At 43.4% G+C, this 19,054-nt stretch overlaps 1 protein-coding gene across 1 annotated transcript in view; it reads left to right on the top strand.

Annotated features, from left to right (window-relative positions):
* Positions 1 to 1,100: 1,100 nt before the first annotated feature.
* LOC110532861 (RNA-binding protein 10) overlaps positions 1,101 to 19,054 on the top strand; it is a gene marked incomplete at its 3' end in the record, with an annotated part of 87,798 nt that continues 69,844 nt past the window's right edge. Inside the window, exon 1 of the mRNA XM_036986980.1 lies at positions 1,101 to 1,217. The remainder of the gene's footprint in view (positions 1,218 to 19,054) is intronic.

Raw genomic sequence — 19,054 nt, 5'->3', positions numbered from 1 at the left:
CAGTGTTCACAGTAAAACTGTACAGCCTCAGTGTTCACAGTAAAACTGTAACTAAAAGCTGGTACAGTCTCAGTGTTCACAGTAAAATTGTAACTTAAAGCAGGTACAGCCTCAGTGTTCACAGTAAAACTGTAACTAAAAGCTGGTACAGCCTCAGTGTTCACAGTAAAACTGTACAGCCTCAGTGTTCACAGTAAACGCGCGCCAGAAGTTGCACAGAATTTTCACAATGTTCAAGTTTGTGCTCAAAAGACCTGAAATTTGCTCAATTGCCGAAGGAACATTGATCACTATTATGTTTCCTTTAATACTGTATCGTTACTGTTCTGTCCTCTGCTTTTACTACTTTTGCATAGCTAAAAACGTGATTTTAAGATCTGCTACTAAAAGTAAATTATACCTGAGAAAAATAAACTTCAGTATTGTACTCTGTTTTTACCTGGCTGTCTGAAATGTTGAGGGGGGGGTGATCTGTTATTTTTATTGTACAATATGACATCTTAGTATTTTTTTTCTTAAGGCTTTTCAAAATAAAGGTATTTTTAGGGTATTCAGGCTTGATTTGTATTTTATTTATCTGTCTTGAATGCGAGTTGTGTTGTCTGCATGTTTTCAATACAGAGGAATGTTTACAGACAATGGTTATCAGTTACCGGTCCTATCATGTCGTGGTGTATTCACACCAGTTTAAAGATCCCTACTGATTGGATTGGCGAGTAGGAATGTTAATACCATATATTGTAAAACATTTTAATATGTAATATTTGGTATTCTAATACAAAGTACAGTGTCAAAACATGTAATAACAGTGTAATAGTAACGTGTTGTAGTACTCGGCATAACAGTGTAATAGTAACGTGTTGTAGTACCTGCGATAACAGTGTAATAGTAACGTGTTGTAGTACCCGACATCGACAGAGAAAGAAGAATAACGTAACAGTTTTACAATACTTAAAAAAAAAAATCCCATTCGTATGGATGTCCTGTCCTGCGTAAATTAACTTTAATGATTAACTGTCGTCCAATCATATTCCCGGAGAAAGAGTGTGCGTTGTATACACCAATCATATTGTCGAAACAACTGTCATGCACCGCCCAACTACACAAAATGAAGCCATTTTGCAAATATAATTTTTGGAGCTGAACTAACACACCCTCCTTCACTCAGTAGCTAGGGAACACATTACACCAGAAAACTTAACTTGAACGTGAGGAAGGTAAGATATTTATGATTTGCACAATAACGAGTGTTTTATTGCAATCGTCCATATGCTGTCTAAACTGTTCATTGAGGCTGGTCCCAAAGCTAATCGTGTTTACAACCACCTTCACCAACATCACTATCAGCTGGCACTAACTAAATATTACTCTTTCGGTTATATTCTCTGTGTTATGTTTGCAAGCGATCCGGGATATTTATCTGCAATTGCAAATGATTATTCTGTGCATCAGTGCATGCAGGCAGTTCGCGGTGTCCCTGTCAGTCTGTGCTGGTTTCGTGTGTCCGACTGTCGGTCATCGAGGGTCAGTGGGTACAATGACGTCCTTTATTTACATCGGTGCCGGCTGGTCGATTCACTGCCCGTCTCAGTGGAGCTGTCAAATATTATGACAGACAAAAACAGAAAGACCCGTTTGCACATTTTTTTTTGCAGGCCATATAATAATTTGGTCAGGTAAAAATGTATTTGACCTCGCATGTCACAAGCTGACATAATGGCAGGCAACTTTGTAGGCTTTTACATTAGAGATTTGCAAAATCCATGAAAAAAAATGCAAATCTCTGTCAAACCTTAGCGCCCCCCTTTTGTCAATAGTGTGCAACTGCAGCTTGCAATTCAGAGCATTCCTGCATCTGCACGGAATGCCCCCCCCAGCAACCTCATTGGTTCCTGCATGAACGCCCCCCCCCCCCCCAGCAACCTCATTGGTTCCTGTATGAATGCCCCCCACCCCCCAGCAACCTCATTGGTTCCTGCATGAACGCCCCCCCCCCCCCCCCCAGCAACCTCATTGGGTCCTGCATGAACGCCCCCCCCCCAGCAACCTCATTGGGTCCTGCATGAACGCCCCCCCCCCCCCAGCAACCTCATTGGTTCCTGTATGAATGCCCCCCACCCCCCAGCAACCTCATTGGTTCCTGCATGAACGTCCCCCCCCCCCCCCACCAGCAACCTCATTGGGTCCTGCATGGACGCCCCCCCCCCCCCCAGCAACCCCATTGGTTCCTGTATGAATGCCCCCCCCCAGCAACCTCATTGGTTCCTGCATGAACGCCCCCCCCCCCCCCCCCCCCCAGCAACCTCATTGGTTCCTGCATGACCGCCCCCCCCCCCCCCCCCAGCAACTTCATTGGTTCCTGCATGACCGCCCCCCCCCTCCCCAGCAACCTCATTGGTTCCTGCATGACCGCCCCCCCCCCCAGCAACCTCATTGGTTCCTGCATGAACGCCCCCCACCCCCCAGCAACCTCATTGGTTCCTGCATGACCGCCCCCCCCACCCCCCCAAGAGAACGAGGTGACATTATCAGATATGAAGGCTGCAAGAGAACGAGGTGACATTATCAGATATGAAGGCTGCAAGAGAACGAGGTGACATTATCAGATATGAAGGCTGCAAGAGAACGAGGTGACATTATCAGATATGAAGGCTGCAAGAGAACGAGGTGACATTATCAGATATGAAGGCTGCAAGAGAACGAGGTGACATTATCAGATATGAAGGCTGCAAGAGAACGAGATGACATTATCAGATATGAAGGCTGCAAGAGAACGAGGTGACATTATCAGATATGAAGGCTGCAAGAGAACGAGGTGACATTATCAGATATGAAGGCTGCAAGACAACGAGGTCTGTGTTATTTTCAGATATGAAGGCTGCAGGAGAACGAGGTGACATTATCAGATATGAAGGCTGCAAGACAACGAGGTGACATTATCAGATATGAAGGCTGCAAGAGAACGAGGTGACATTATCAGATATGAAGGCTGCAAGAGAACGAGGTGACATTATCAGATATGAAGGCTGCAAGACAACGAGGTCTGTGTTATTTTCAGATATGAAGGCTGCAGGAGAACGAGGTGACATTATCAGATATGAAGGCTGCAAGAGAACGAGGTGACATTATCAGATATGAAGGCTGCAAGACAACGAGGTGACATTATCAGATATGAAGGCTGCAAGACAACGAGGTGACATTATCAGATATGAAGGCTGCAAGAGAACGAGATGACATTATCAGATATGAAGGCTGCAAGAGAACGAGGTGACATGATCAAATATGAAGGCTGCAAGAGAACGAGGTGACATTATCAAATATGAAGACTGCAAGAGAACGAGGTGACATTATCAGATATGAAGGCTGCAAGAGAACGAGATGACATGATCAAATATGAAGGCTGCAAGAGAACGAGGTGACATTATCAGATATGAAGGCTGCAAGAGAACGAGGTGACATTATCAAATATGAAGGCTGCAAGAGAACGAGGTGACATTATCAGATATGAAGGCTGCAGGAGAACGAGGTGACATAGCATATCTGAGGTACGACAAACTGATTGTTCACCCTCCCTCCCAAGGAGTTAGGAGGAGCGACAGACAAGTAATTACACACACACACACACACACACACACACACACACACACACACACACACACACACTACCTGAGTATCTGCTGATTCATGTTTGGACCAATAAACACTGTAAATATACTAAAGAAAGTATGTTAATTTGTCACTGGCATATATATAGTTTAAGGCACAAAATTAATTAAATATGCTGTCTTGTGCAGTCAAACAATATTAAATTATTGGCAATATCAGAGACTCACTTGGGCTCTTCTATTGAGGAAGCTGAGATCTCTATACATGGATACAATATGTTCAGGAGGGACAGAAATAGATCTGGGGGTTGGAGTTGCAGTTTACATCCAGAGTCAGACTCCAGCTAAATAACATCGTCAGGACTTAATGTTGACTGGATTAGAGACACTGTGGGTACAGCTGCTATAGGCTCTATGGGTACAGCTGCTATAGGCTCTATGGGTACAGCTGCTATAGGCTCTATGGGTACAGCTGCTATAGGCTCTATGGGTACAGCTGCTATAGACTCTATGGGTACAGCTGCTATAGACTCTATGGGTACAGGTGTATCTACCACGTGGGAAACCTATACTAGTTGGTTGCTGCTATAGGCTCTATGGGTACAGCTGCTATAGGCTCTATGGGTACAGCTGCTATAGGCTCTATGGGTACAGCTGCTATAGGCTCTATGGGTACAGGTGTATCTACCACGTGGGAAACCTATACTAGTTGGTTGCTGCTATAGGCTCTATGGGTACAGCTGCTATAGGCTCTATGGGTACAGCTGCTATAGGCTCTATGGGTACAGCTGCTATAGGCTCTATGGGTACAGCTGCTATAGGCTCTATGGGTACAGGTGTATCTACCACGTGGGAAACCTATACTAGTTGGTTGCTGCTATAGGCTCTATGGGTACAGCTGCTATAGGCTCTATGGGTACAGCTGCTATAGGCTCTATGGGTACAGCTGCTATAGACTCTATGGGTACAGCTGCTATAGACTCTATGGGTACAGGTGTATCTACCACGTGGGAAACCTATACTAGTTGGTTGCTGCTATAGGCTCTATGGGTACAGCTGCTATAGACCACCTAGTGCTGATGTCAAATATCTTGATGGAATTTGCTAAATGTTGGAAAAGGTATCTGATGAAAATAAGAAAATATATTTTTTGGGGAGATATGAATATAGATTTAACACCAACTGAAACATATTTCTGTTGCCAATGTACAGTCGTGGCCAAAAGTTTTGAGAATGACACAAATCTTAATTTTCACAAAGTCTGCAGCCTCATTTTGTATGATGGTAATTTGCATACACTCCAGAATGTTATGAAGAGTGATCAGATGAATTGCAAAGTCCCTCTTTGCCATGCAAATGAACTGAATCCCCAAAAACATTTCCACTGCATTTCAGCCCTGCCACAAAAGGACCAGCTGACATGTCAGTGATTATCTCGTTAACACAGGTGTGAGTGTTGACGAGGACAAGGCTGGAGATCACTCTGTCATGCTGATTGAGTTTGAATAACAGACTGGAAGGAGGGTGGTGCTTGGAATCATTGTTCTTCCTCTGTCAACCATGGTTACCTGCAAGGAAACACGTGCCGTCATCATTGCTTTGCACAAAAAGGGCTTCACATGCAAGGATATTGCTGCCAGTAAGATTGCACCTAAACCAACCATTTATCAGATCATCAAGAACTTCAAGGAGAGCGGTTCAGTTGTTGTGAAGAAGGTTTCAGGGCGCCCAAGAAAGTCCAGCAAGCGCCAGGGCCGTCTCCTAAAGTTGATTCAGCTGAGGGATCGGGGCACCACCAGTACAGAGCTTGCTCAGGAATGGCAGCAGGCAGGTGTGAGTGCATCTGCACACACAGTGAGGCGAAGACTTTTGGAGGATGGCCTGGTGTCAAGAAGGGCAGCAAAGAATCCACTTCTCTCCAGGAAAAACATCAGGGACAGACTGATATTCTGCAAATGGTACAGTGATTGGACTGCTGAGGACTGAGGTAAAGTCATTTTCGCTGATGAATCCCCTTTCCCATTGTTTGGGGCATCTGGAAAAAAGCTTATCCGGAGAAGACGAGGTGAGCGCTACCATCAGTCCTGTGTCATGCCAACAGTAAAGCATCCTGAGACCATTCATGTGTGGGGTTGCTTCTCAGCCAAGGGAGTGGGCTCACTCACAATTTGCCAAAGAACACAGCCATGAATAAAGAATGGTACCAACACATCCCCCGAGGGCAACTTTCCCAACCATCCAGGAACAGGTTGGTGATGAACAATGCCTTTTCCAGCATGATGGAGCACTTTCCCATGAGGCAAAAAGGATAACTAAGTGGCTCGGGGAACAAAACATCTATATTTTGGGTACATGGCCAGGAAACTCCCCAGACCTTAATCCCATTGAGAATTTGTGGTCAATCCTCAAGAGGGGGGTGGCCACACAAAAACTAACGAATTCTGACAAACTCCAAGCATTGATTATGCAAGAATGGGCTGCCATCAGTCAGGATGTGGTCCAGAAGTCAATTGACAGCATGCCAGGGAGGATTGCAGAGGTCTTGAAAAAGAAGGGTCAACACTGCAAATATTGACTCTTTGCATCAACTTCATGTAATTGTCAATAAAAGCCTTTGACACTTATGAAATGCTTGTAATTATACTTCAGTATTCCATAGTAACATCTGACACAAATATCTAAAGACACAGAGGCAGCAGACTTTGTGGAAAATAATAATTGTGTCATTCTCAAAACTTTTGGCCACGACTGTATATAACCTGACCAGATCGTTTACTAATAGGTCTGGTATTACATCATCATGTCACGCCCTGACCTAAGATATCTCTGTTTTTTTAATATTTTGGTTAGGTCAGGGTGTGACTTGGGTGGATACGCTAATTTTGTATTGTCTAGTTTTTTTTTTGCATGTCTAGGGTTTTGTAGGTCTAGGTATTTGTATGTTTATGGTGGCCTGATATGGTTCCCAATCAGTTAGCTGTTTATCGTTGTCTCTGATTGGGGATCATATTTAGGCAGCCCTGTTTCCCACTTTCTGTTGTGGGTTCTTGTCTATGTGTCGTTGCCTGTCAGCTCTCATTTGTATAGCGTCACGTGTCGTTTTGTTATTTTGGTTAGTTTGTTCAGAGTTCATTCTTATAAGTAAAGAATGTACGCGTACCACGCTGTGCCTTGGTCAGATTCATACAACGAACGTGACACATCAACTTGTATCGATCACAAGCTGTATCAGTGGCACTAGGTTACAATAATCATAACCTGGTTGAACTCACTAGGAACACTAAAATACCAGAGGCTGGCCCTAAGGTAATCTACCACAGGTCCTACAGAGGGTTCAATCAGGACTCACTCACTAGGAACACTACAATACCTGGCCCTAAGGTAATCTACCACAGGTCCTATAGAGGGTTCAATCAGGACTCACTCACTAGGAAAACTACAATACCAGAGGCTCTAAGGTAATCTACCACAGGTCCTACAGAGGGTTCAATCAGGACTCATTTGTGGATGATATTAAGAAGGTTAGAAGTGTGTGGTGAGGATGATCCTGAAATGGCACTAAGTTTGTTTAAGAAGTTATTTATGAGTTTCGCTGATAATCACGCCCCTTTAAGAAGTTATTTATGAGTATAGCTGATAAACACGCCCCTTTATAGAAGTTATTTATGAGTATAGCTGATAAACACGCCCCTTTAAGAAGTTATTTATGAGTATAGCTGATAAACACGCCCCTTTAAGAAGTTATTTATGAGTATAGCTGATAAACACGCCCCTTTATAGAAGTTATTTATGAGTATAGCTGATAAACACGGCCCTTTATAGAAGTTATTTATGAGTATAGCTGATAAACACGCCCCTTTAAGAAGTTATTTATGAGTATAGCTGATAAACACGCCCCTTTATGGAAGTTATGAGTTTCGCTGATAAACACGCCCCTTTAAGAAGTTATTTATGAGTATAGCTGATAAACACGCCCCTTTATGGAAGTTATTTATGAGTTTCGCTTATAAACACGCCCCTTTAAGAAGTTATTTATGAGTATAGCTGATAAACACGCCCCTTTAAGAAAATGCACTGTGAGGTCAAACGGATTGATGATGAGCTGAGAAATGTCATGATGCCAAAAAAAGTAGCAGATAAATCTGGCACTTTTTGTTTGATTGGCAAAGTTATTGTAAATGAAGAAATCTTGTGACCAATCTAAACAAAGGAAAGAAGGAGGGATTCTATCAGCACAACATTGATGAAGTAAAGGATGATGGGGAAAAAACTGTGGAGAACGTTGAACACTATTATGGGTAGGAATTCAAACGTGTCAGCCTCTTTTGTCGAATCAGAGGGTATATTTATTACTAAACCACACGACATCGCAAACTACTTTAATGAATATTTTTTTAAGGCAAAGTGGACAAGTTGAGGAATGCTATGATTCCATGTGATATACCCCTATAAAAGGTTGTATCATGAAGGAGAGGCAAGGCAGGTTTGAATTTCATCAAGTTGAAAAGGAAGAGGTAGAAAGGATGCTGTTGTCACCTGGTACAGATAACCTAGATGCCAAATTGCTTAGAGTTACAGCTAACCAAATATCAGCCCCAATCTCTCCTATTTTTAAAAAGTGCTTGATGTGGGTCCAGAAGTCTGGAAAGAGTCGAAGGTTATTCCACTACCTAAGGATAAAAAAATATGCATTTACATACACTCAATTAGTATTTGGTAGCATTGCCTTTACATTGTTCAACTTGGGTCAAACGTTTCGGTTAGCCTTCCACAAGCTTCCCACAATAAGTTGGGTAAATTTTGGCCCATTCCTCCTGACAGAGCTGGTGTAACTGAGTCAGGTTTGTAGGACTTCTTACTAGCCCACGCTTTTTCAGTTCTGCCGACAAATTTTCTACAGGATTGAGGTCAGGGCTTTGTGATAGCCACTCCAATACCTTGACTTTGTTGTCCTTAAGCCATTTTGCCACAACTTTGGAAGTATGCTTGTGGTCATTGTCCATTTGGAAGACCCATTTGCATCCAAGCTTTAACTTCCTGACTAATGTCTTGAGATGTTGCTTCAATATATCCACATAATTTTCTTGCCTCATGATGCCATCTATTTTGTGAAGTGCACCAGTCCCTCCTGCAGCAAAGCACCCCCACAACACGATGCTGCTACCCCCGTGCTTCACGGTTGGGATGGTGTTCTTCGGCTTGCAAGCCTCCCCCTTTTTCCTCCAAACATAACGATGGTTATTAAGGCCAAACAGTTCTATTTTTGTTTCATCAGACCAGAGGACATTTCTCCAAAAAGTATGATCTTTGTCCGCATGTGCAGTTGCCTGCAACATCTTCACAAGGTCCTTTGCTGTTGTTCTGGGATTGATTTGCACTTTTCGCCTCAAAGTACGTTCATCTCTAGGAGATAGAACGCGTCTCTCCTCCCTAAGCTGTATGACGGCTGCGTGGTCCCATGGTGTTTATACTTGCGTACTATTGTTTGTACAGATGAACGTGGTACCTTCAGGCGTTTGGAAATTGCTCCCAAGGATGAACCAGACTTGTGTAGGTCTACAATTGTTTTTCTGAGGTCTTGTCTGATTTCTTTTGATTTTCCCATGATGTCAAGCAAAGAGGCACTGAGTTTGAAGGTAGGCCTTGAAATACATCCACAGGTACACCTCCAAATGATGTCAATTAGCCTATCAGAAGCTTCTAAAACCATGACATCATTTTCTGGAATGTTCCAAGCTGTTTAAAGGCACAGTCAACATAGTGTATGTAAACTTCTGACCCACTGGAATTGTGATACAGTAAATTATAAGTGAAATAAGGCTGACCGGAACATATTCCAGTCGGCGTGATCATAACAATCTTGAAGCGTTGCTTCCGGTTGGTCGGAAAAGCGTTGAATGGTTCTCGTCACTGGTACATCCAGTTTTAGCTTCTGTCTGTAAGACGGAAGGAGCAAGATGGCATCGTGGTCGGATTTGCCCTAGGAGGGCGCGGGAAGAGTAGCAGTGGTCGAGGGTATTGTGCATGCATGTAGCGCAATTAATATGCTGGAAAGAATTTAGGTAGACTTGTTCTCAAATTTGTTTTGGTAAAATCCCTAGCTACAATAAATGCAGCCTCAGGATGTATGGTTTCCAGTTTGCATGTAGTCCAGTGAAGTTCCTTGATGGCCATCTTGGTGTCTGCTTGAGGGGGAATCTATACAGCTGTGACTCTAACTGACAAGAATTCTCTTGGTAGATAAAATGGCAGGCCCTTGATTGTAAGGAATTCTAGATTGGGTCAGCAGAAGGACTTGAGTTCCTGTATGTTGTTATGATTACACCATGAGTCGTTAATCATAAAGCATGCACCCCTGCCCTTCTTCTTCCCAGAGAGGTGTTTATCTCTCTCTGATGTTATTTCTATTTCCTGTCCAGTCGTATGGTCTATCGCATTAGATGTTCTTTCTATTTCCTGTCCAGTCGTATGGTCTATCGCATTAGATGTTCTTTCTATTTCCTGTCCAGTCATATGGTCTATCACATTAGATGTTATTTATATTTTCTGTCCAGTCATATGGTCTATCGCATTAGATGTTATTTATATTTCCTGTCCAGTCATATGGTCTATCGCATTAGATGTTCTTTCTATTTCCTGTCCAGTCATATGGTCTATCACATTAGATGTTATTTATATTTTCTGTCCAGTCATATGGTCTATCGCATTAGATGTTATTTATATTTCCTGTCCAGTCATATGGTCTATCGCATTAGATGTTCTTTCTATTTTCTGTCCAGTCATATGGTCTATCGCATTAGATGTTCTTTCTATTTCCTGTCCAGTCATATGGTCTATCACATTAGATGTTATTTATATTTTCTGTCCAGTCATATGGTCTATCGCATTAGATGTTATTTATATTTCCTGTCCAGTCATATGGTCTATCACATTAGATGTTATTTATATTTTCTGTCCAGTCATATGGTCTATCGCATTAGATGTTATTTATATTTTCTGTCCAGTCATATGGTCTATCACATTAGATGTTATTTATATTTTCTGTCCAGTCATATGGTCTATCACATTAGATGTTCTTTCTTGAAGGTGGATTGGTCAAGAGTTCCATTCAACTATGGCTCGATATAGAACTGTGTATTTAAGGCCATTTGTCCTTGGCTTGGGTTGTCTTAGCTGCCCTGAATTTGCCTGTCTGGTTTGGTGGTTATGCGTGTTGCTAGTATGTACTTTTTGAACTTTTTTTACCAATGACCTGCCACTGGCATTAAACAAAGCATGTGTGTCCATGTATGCTGATGATTCAACCATATACGCATCAGCAACCACAGCTAATGAAGTCACTGAAGCCCTTAACAAAGAGTTGCAGTCTGTTTTAGAATGGGTGGCCAGTAATATACTGGTCCTGAACATCTCTAAAACTAAGAGCATTGTATTAGGTACAAATCATTCCTTAAGTTCTAGACCTCCCCTGAATCTGGTAATGAATGGTGTCACACTGGTGTTGCTGCTGAACAAGTTGAGGAGACTAAATTACTTGGCGTTACCTTAGATTGTAAACTGTCATGGTCAAAACATATAGATTCAATGGTTGTAGAGATGGGAAGAGGTCTGTCTGTAATATAGAGATGGGGAGAGGTTTGTCTGCAATGAAGAGATGGGGAGAGGTCTGTCTGCAATGAAGAGATGGGGAGAGGTCTGTCTGTAATACAGAGATGGGGAGAGGTCTGTCTGTAATAAAGAGATGGGGAGAGGTCTGTCTGTATTTTAGAGATGGGGAGAGGTCTGTCTGTAATATAGAGATGGGGAGAGGTCTGTCTGTAATAAAGAGATGGAGAGAGGTCTGTCTGTATTTTAGAGATGGGGAGAGGTCTGTCTGTAATAAAGAGATGGGGAGAGGTCTGTAATAAAGAGATGGGGAGAGGTCTGTCTGCAATGAAGAGATGGGGAGAGGTCTGTCTGCAATAAAGAGATGGGGAGAGGTCTGTCTGTAATAAAGAGATGGGGAGAGGTCTGTCTGTAATAAAGAGATGGGGAGAGGTCTGTCCGTAATATAGAGATGGGGAGAGGTCTGTCCGTAATAAAGAGATGGGGAGAGGTCTGTCTGTAATATAGAGATGGGGAGAGGTCTGTCCGTAATAAAGAGATGGGGAGAGGTCTGTCTGTAATAAAGAGATGGGGAGAGGTCTGTCTGTAATAAAGAGATGGGGAGAGGTCTGTCCGTAATAAAGAGATGGGGAGAGGTCTGTCTGTAATAAAGAGATGGGGAGAGGTCTGTCTGTAATAAAGAGATGGGGAGAGGTCTGTCTGTAATATAGAGATGGGGAGAGGTCTGTCTGTAATAAAGAGATGGGGAGAGGTCTGTCTGTAATAAAGAGATGGGGAGAGGTCTGTCTGTAATAAAGAGATGGGGAGAGGTCTGTCTGTAATAAAGAGATGGGGAGAGGTCTGTCTGTAATAAAGAGATGGGGAGAGGTCTGTCTGTAATAAAGAGATGGGGAGAGGTCTGTCCGTAATAAAGAGATGGGGAGAGGTCTGTCTGTAATAAAGAGATGGGGAGAGGTCTGTCTGTAATAAAGAGATGGGGCGAGGTCTGTCTGTAATAAAGAGATGGGGAGAGGTCTGTCTGTAATAAAGAGATGGGGAGAGGTCTGTCTGTAATAAAGAGATGGGGAGAGGTCTGTCTGTAATAAAGAGATGGGGAGAGGTCTGTCTGTAATAAAGAGATGGGGAGAGGTCTGTCTGTAATAAAGAGATGGGGAGAGGTTTGTCTGTAATATAGAGATGGGGAGAGGTCTGTCTGTAATAAAGAGATGGGGAGAGGTCTGTCTGTAATATAGAGATGGGGAGAGGTCTGTCTGTAATATGGAGATGGGGAGAGGTCTGTCTGTAATATAGAGATGGTGAGAGGTCTGTCTGTAATATAGAGATGGGGAGAGGTCTGTCTGTAATAAAGAGATGGGGAGAGGTCTGTCTGTAATATAGAGATGGGGAGAGGTCTGTCTGTAATATAGAGATGGGGAGAGGTCTGTCTGTAATATAGAGATGGGGAGAGGTCTGTCTGTAATAAAGAGATGGGGAGAGGTCTGTAATAAAGAGATGGGGAGAGGTCTGTCTGTATTTTAGAGATGGGGAGAGGTCTGTCTGTAATATAGAGATGGGGAGAGGTCTGTCTGTAATATAGAGATGGGGAGAGGTCTGTCTGTAATATAGAGATGGGGAGAGGTCTGTCTGTAATAAAGAGATGGGGAGAGGTCTGTAATAAAGAGATGGGGAGAGGTCTGTCTGTATTTTAGAGATGGGGAGAGGTCTGTCTGTAATATAGAGATGGGGAGAGGTCTGTCTGTAATATAGAGATGGGGAGAGGTCTGTAATAAAGAGATGGGGAGAGGTCTGTCTGTAATATAGAGATGGGGAGAGGTCTGTCTGTAATAAAGAGATGGGGAGAGGTCTGTCTGTAATATAGAGATGGGGAGAGGTCTGTCTGTAATAAAGAGATGGGGAGAGGTCTGTCTGTAATATAGAGATGGGGAGAGGTCTGTCTGTAATATAGAGATGGGGAGAGGTCTGTCTGTAATATAGAGATGGGGAGAGGTCTGTCTGTAATATAGAGATGGGGAGAGGTCTGTCTGTAATATAGAGATGCTCTTCTTTTTTGACGTCGCACTCCAAAAAGCAAGTTCTGCAGTCTCTAGTTTTGTCTAATCTTGATTATTGTCCAGTCGTGTGGTCCAGTGCTGCAAGGAGAGACCTAGTTAAACTGCAGCTGGCCAGAACAGAGCGACACCTCTTTCTCTTCATTGTAATCAGAGGACTAATATTATTACTATGCTGCCAGTCTCTCTTGGCTAAGAGTTGAGGAGAGACTGACTGCATCACTTCTTGTTTTTATAAGCAACATTAATGTGTTGATGTGTTGAAAATCCCTAATAGTTTGCACAGTCAACTTACACACAGCTCTGACACACACACTTACCCCACCAGACATGCCACCAGGGGTCTTTTCACAGTCCCCAAATCCAGAACACATTCAAGAAAGCGTACAGTATTAAATAGGGCCCTTATTGCATGGAACTTCCTTCCATCTCATATTGATCAAACAAACAGCAAACCTGGTTTCAAAAAACAGATAAAGCAACACCTCACGGGACAACGCCTCTCCCCCATGTGACCTAGATAATGTGCCTGTATGCATTGATATGTAGGCCAAGTATGCCGTTTTAAAAATATATGTAGTTCTGTCCTTGAGTTGTTCCTGTCTATTAATGTTCTGTGTTATGTCATGATTCATGTTCTGTATTCTGTGTTCTGTGTTCCGTGTTCCGTGTTCCGTGTTCCGTGTTCCGTGTTCCGTGTTCCGTGTTCCGTGTTCTGTGTTCTGTGTTCTGTGTGAACCCCAGGAAGAGTAGCTGCTGCTTTTGCAACAGCTAATGGGGATCCTCATAAAATACCAAATATGGACTAACTGGCCTGAAAAATACAGTTTTTTGTTGTTGAAAAATATAACATTCCTAAAAAAAATCATAAGACTGGATAGTAATTTGTTTTCAACGTGAAGCCATGAGAGATCCTGATGCGTTTGGATCATATTCATACGGATAGAGCAATGAAGAGATAATCTACCAGCCCTGTTTTGAGCAATGAAGAGATAACCTACCAGCCCTGTTTTGAGCAGAGAAGAGATAATCTATCAGCCCTGTTTTGAGCAATGAAGAGATAATCTACCAGCCCTGTTTTGAGCAGAGAAGAGATAATCTACCAGCCCTGTTTTGAGCAGAGAAGAGATAATCTACCAGCCCTGTTTTGAGCAGAGAAGAGATAATCTACCAGCCCTGTTTTGAGCAATGAAGAGATAATCTACCAGCCCTGTTTTGAGCAGAGAAGAGATAATCTACCAGCCCTGTTTTGAGCAGAGAAGAGATAATCTACCAGCCCTGTTTTAAGCAATGAAGAGATAACCTACCAGCCCTGTTTTGAGCAGAGAAGAGATAATCTACCAGCCCTGTTTTGAGCAGAGAAGAGATAATCTACCAGCCCTGTTTTGAGCAGAGAAGAGATCATCTATCAGCCCTGTTTTGAGCAGAGAAGAGATCATCTACCAGCCCTGTTTTGAGCAGAGAAGAGATAATCTACCAGCCCTGTTTTGAGCAGAGAAGAGATCATCTATCAGCCCTGTTTTGAGCAGAGAAGAGATAATCTACCAGCCCTGTTTTGAGCAGAGAAGAGATAATCTACCAGCCCTGTTTTGAGCAGAGAAGAGATAATCTACCAGCCCTGTTTTGAGCAATGAAGAGATAATCTACCAGCCCTGTATTGAGCAGAGAAGAGATAATCTACCAGCCCTGTTTTGAGCAATGAAGAGATAATCTACCAGCCCTGTTTTGAACAATGAAGAGATAATCTACCAGCCCTGTTTTGAGCAATGAAGAGATAATCTACCAGGATGGACAGTACTCTAAGTGTGATGGGACCAGGGATTGACCATATAACTGGACAGTACTCTAAGTGTGATAGGACCAGGGATTGACCATATAACTGGACAGTACTCTAAGTGTGATAGGACCAGGGACAGTACTCTAAGTGTGATAGGACCAGGGATTGACCATATAACTGGACAGTACTCTAAGTGTGATAGGACCAGGGATTGACCATATAACTGGACAGTACTCTAAGTGTGATAGGACCAGGGATTAACCATGTAACTGGACAGTACTCTAAATCTGATAGGACCAGGGATTGACCATATAACTGGACAGTACTCTAAGTGTGATAGGACCAGGGATTGACCATATAACTGGACAGTACTCTAAGTGTGATAGGACCAGGGATTGACCACGTTACTGGACAGTACTCTAAGTGTGATAGAACCAGAGATTGACCATATAACCAGACAGTACTCTAAGTGTTATAGGACCAGGGATTGACTATATAACTGGACAGTACTCTAAGTGTGATAAGACCAGGGATTGACCATATAACTGGACAGTACTCTAAGTGTGATAGGACCAGGGATTGACTATATAACTGGACAGTACTCTAAGTGTGATAGGACCAGGGATTGACTATATAACTGGACAGTACTCTAAGTGTGATAAGACCAGGGATTGACCATATAACTGGACAGTACTCTAAGTGTGATAGGACCAGGGATTGAGCATATAACTGGACAGTACTCTAAGTGTGATAGGACCAGCGATTGAATCACCTGATTGATGAGTGCTAGAATTTACATACTCTGAACATTTTCTTGTAACAGCAATTCCCTTAAATCAAATCAATTTTTATTTTATTGGTTACATACACATGGTTAGCAGATGTTATTCCGAGTGTAGCGAAATGCTTGTTCTTCTAGAATGTATACATGTCAATATATGGATGAGCAATGACAGAGCGGCATAGGCAAGATGCAAAAGATGGCATAAAATACAGTATATACATATGAGATGAGTAATGCAAGATAAGTACACATTATTTAATCAAGTGTCTAGAGATCCATTTATTACAGTGGCCAATGATTTCAAGTCTGTATGTTGGCAGCCGCCTCTCTGCTAGAGATGGCTGTTTAACAGTCTGATGGTATAGGGGTAGTCTGTATGTTGGCAGCAGCCTCTCTGCTAGAGATGGCTGTTTAACAGTCTGATGGTATAGGGGTAGTCTGTATGTTGGCAGCCGCCTCTCTGCTAGAGATGGCTGTTTAACAGTCTGATGGTATAGGGGTAGTCTGTATGTTGGTAGCCGCCTCTCTGCTAGAGATGGCTGTTTAACAGTCTGATGGTATAGGGGTAGTCTGTATGTTGGCAGCCGCCTCTCTGCTAGAGATGGCTGTTTAACAGTCTGATGGTATAGGGGTAGTCTGTATGTTGGTAGCCGCCTCTCTGCTAGAGATGGCTGTTTAACAGTCTGATGGTATAGGGGTAGTCTGTAAGTTGGTAGCCGCCTCTCTGCTAGAGATGGCTGTTTAACAGTCTGATGGTATAGGGGTAGTCTGTATGTTGGTAGCCGCCTCTCTGCTAGAGATGGCTGTTTAACAGTCTGATGGTATAGGGGTAGTCTGTAAGTTGGCAGCAGCCTCTCTCTGCTAGAGATGGCTGTTTAACAGTCTGATGGTATAGGGGTAGTCTGTAAGTTGGCAGCCGCCTCTCTGCTAGAGATGGCTGTTTAACAGTCTGATGGTATAGGGGTAGTCTGTAAGTTGGCAGCCGCCTCTCTGCTAGAGATGGCTGTTTAACAGTCTGATGGTATAGGGGTAGTCTGTAAGTTGGCAGCCGCCTCTCTGCTAGAGATGGCTGTTTAACAGTCTGATGGTATAGGGGTAGTCTGTATGTTGGCAGCCGCCTCTCTGCTAGAGATGGCTGTTTAACAGTCTGATGGTATAGGGGTAGTCTGTATGTTGGTAGCCGCCTCTCTGCTAGAGATGGCTGTTTAACAGTCTGATGGTATAGGGGTAGTCTGTATGTTGGCAGCCGCCTCTCTGCTAGAGATGGCTGTTTAACAGTCTGATGGTATAGGGGTAGTCTGTATGTTGGTGGCCGCCTCTCTGCTAGAGATGGCTGTTTAACAGTCTGATGGTATAGGGGTAGTCTGTAAGTTGGTAGCCGCCTCTCTGCTAGAGATGGCTGTTTAACAGTCTGATGGTATAGGGGTAGTCTGTATGTTGGTAGCCGCCTCTCTGCTAGAGATGGCTGTTTAACAGTCTGATGGTATAGGGGTAGTCTGTAAGTTGGCAGCAGCCTCTCTCTGCTAGAGATGGCTGTTTAACAGTCTGATGGTATAGGGGTAGTCTGTAAGTTGGCAGCCGCCTCTCTGCTAGAGATGGCTGTTTAACAGTCTGATGGTATAGGGGTAGTCTGTAAGTTGGCAGCCGCCTCTCTGCTAGAGATGGCTGTTTAACAGTCTGATGGTATAGGGGTAGTCTGTAAATTCGCAGCCACCTCTCTGCTAGAGATGGCTGTTTAACAGTCTGATGGTATAGGGGTAGTCAGTATGTTGGCAGCAGCCTCTCTCTGCTAGTGATGGCTGTTTAACAGTCTGATGGTATAGGGGTAGTCTGTAAGTTGGCAGCCGCCTCTCTGCTAGAGATGGCTGTTTAACAGTCTGATGGTATAGGGGTAGTCAGTATGTTGGCAGCAGCCTCTCTATGTTAGTGATGGCTGTTTAACAGTCTGATGGTATAGGGGTAGTCTGTAAGTTGGCAGCCGCCTCTCTGCTAGAGATGGCTGTTTAACAGTCTGATGGTATAGGGGTAGTCAGTATGTTGGCAGCAGCCTCTCTCTGCTAGTGATGGCTGTTTAACAGTCTGATGGTATAGGGGTAGTCTGTAAGTTGGCAGCCGCCTCTCTGCTAGAGATGGCTGTTTAACAGTCTGATGGTATAGGGGTAGTCAGTATGTTGGCAGCAGCCTCTCTCTGCTAGTGATGGCTGTTTAACAGTCTGATGGTATAGGGGTAGTCAGTATGTTGGCAGCAGCCTCTCTCTGCTAGAGATGGCTGTTTAACAGTCTGATGGTATAGGGGTAGTCAGTATGTTGGCAGCAGCCTCTCTCTGCTAGTGATGGCTGTTTAACAGTCTGATGGTATAGGGGTAGTCAGTATGTTGGCAGCAGCCTCTCTCTGCTAGTGATGGCTGTTTAACAGTCTGATGGTATAGGGGTAGTCAGTATGTTGGCAGCAGCCTCTCTCTGCTAGAGATGGCTGTTTAACAGTCTGATGGTATAGGGGTAGTCAGTATGTTGGCAGCAGCCTCTCTCTGCTAGTGATGGCTGTTTAACAGTCTGATGGTATAGGGGTAGTCAGTATGTTGGCAGCAGCCTCTCTCTGCTAGTGATGGCTGTTTAACAGTCTGATGGCCTTGAGATAGATGTTTTTCAGCCTTACCCATCTTAACAGAACTGTGAGAAAATATGATATTTATTGATTTGTGTATAAAGAAGAGATATGCATTTTCCCACCAGAGTTGTTTCCAACGAACTGACTTGTTGCAGATGACATAGTGCACACAAGTCAGATGACATAGTGCACACAAGTCAGATGACATAGTGCACACAAGTCAGATGACATAGTGCACACAAGTCAGATGACATAGTGCACACAAGTCAGATGACATAGTGCACACAAGTCAGATGACATAGTGCACACAAGTCAGATGACATAGTGCACACAAGTCAGATGACATAGTGCACACAAGTCAGATGACATAGTGCACACAAGTCAGATGACATAGTGCACACAAGTCAAATGACATAGTGCACACAAGTCAGATGACATAGTGCACACAAGTCAAATGACATAGTGCACACAAGTCAGATGACATAGTGCACACAAGTCAGATGACATAGTGCACACAAGTCAGATGACATAGTGCACACAAGTCAGATGACATAGTGCACACAAGTCAGATGACATAGTGCACACAAGTCAGATGACATAGTGCACACAAGTCAGATGACATAGTGC

Source organism: Oncorhynchus mykiss, chromosome 9 (assembly GCF_013265735.2).
Source record: "Oncorhynchus mykiss isolate Arlee chromosome 9, USDA_OmykA_1.1, whole genome shotgun sequence".
Lineage (NCBI taxonomy): Eukaryota > Metazoa > Chordata > Actinopteri > Salmoniformes > Salmonidae > Oncorhynchus > Oncorhynchus mykiss.
This window is presented reverse-complemented; position numbering and strand designations above follow the sequence as displayed.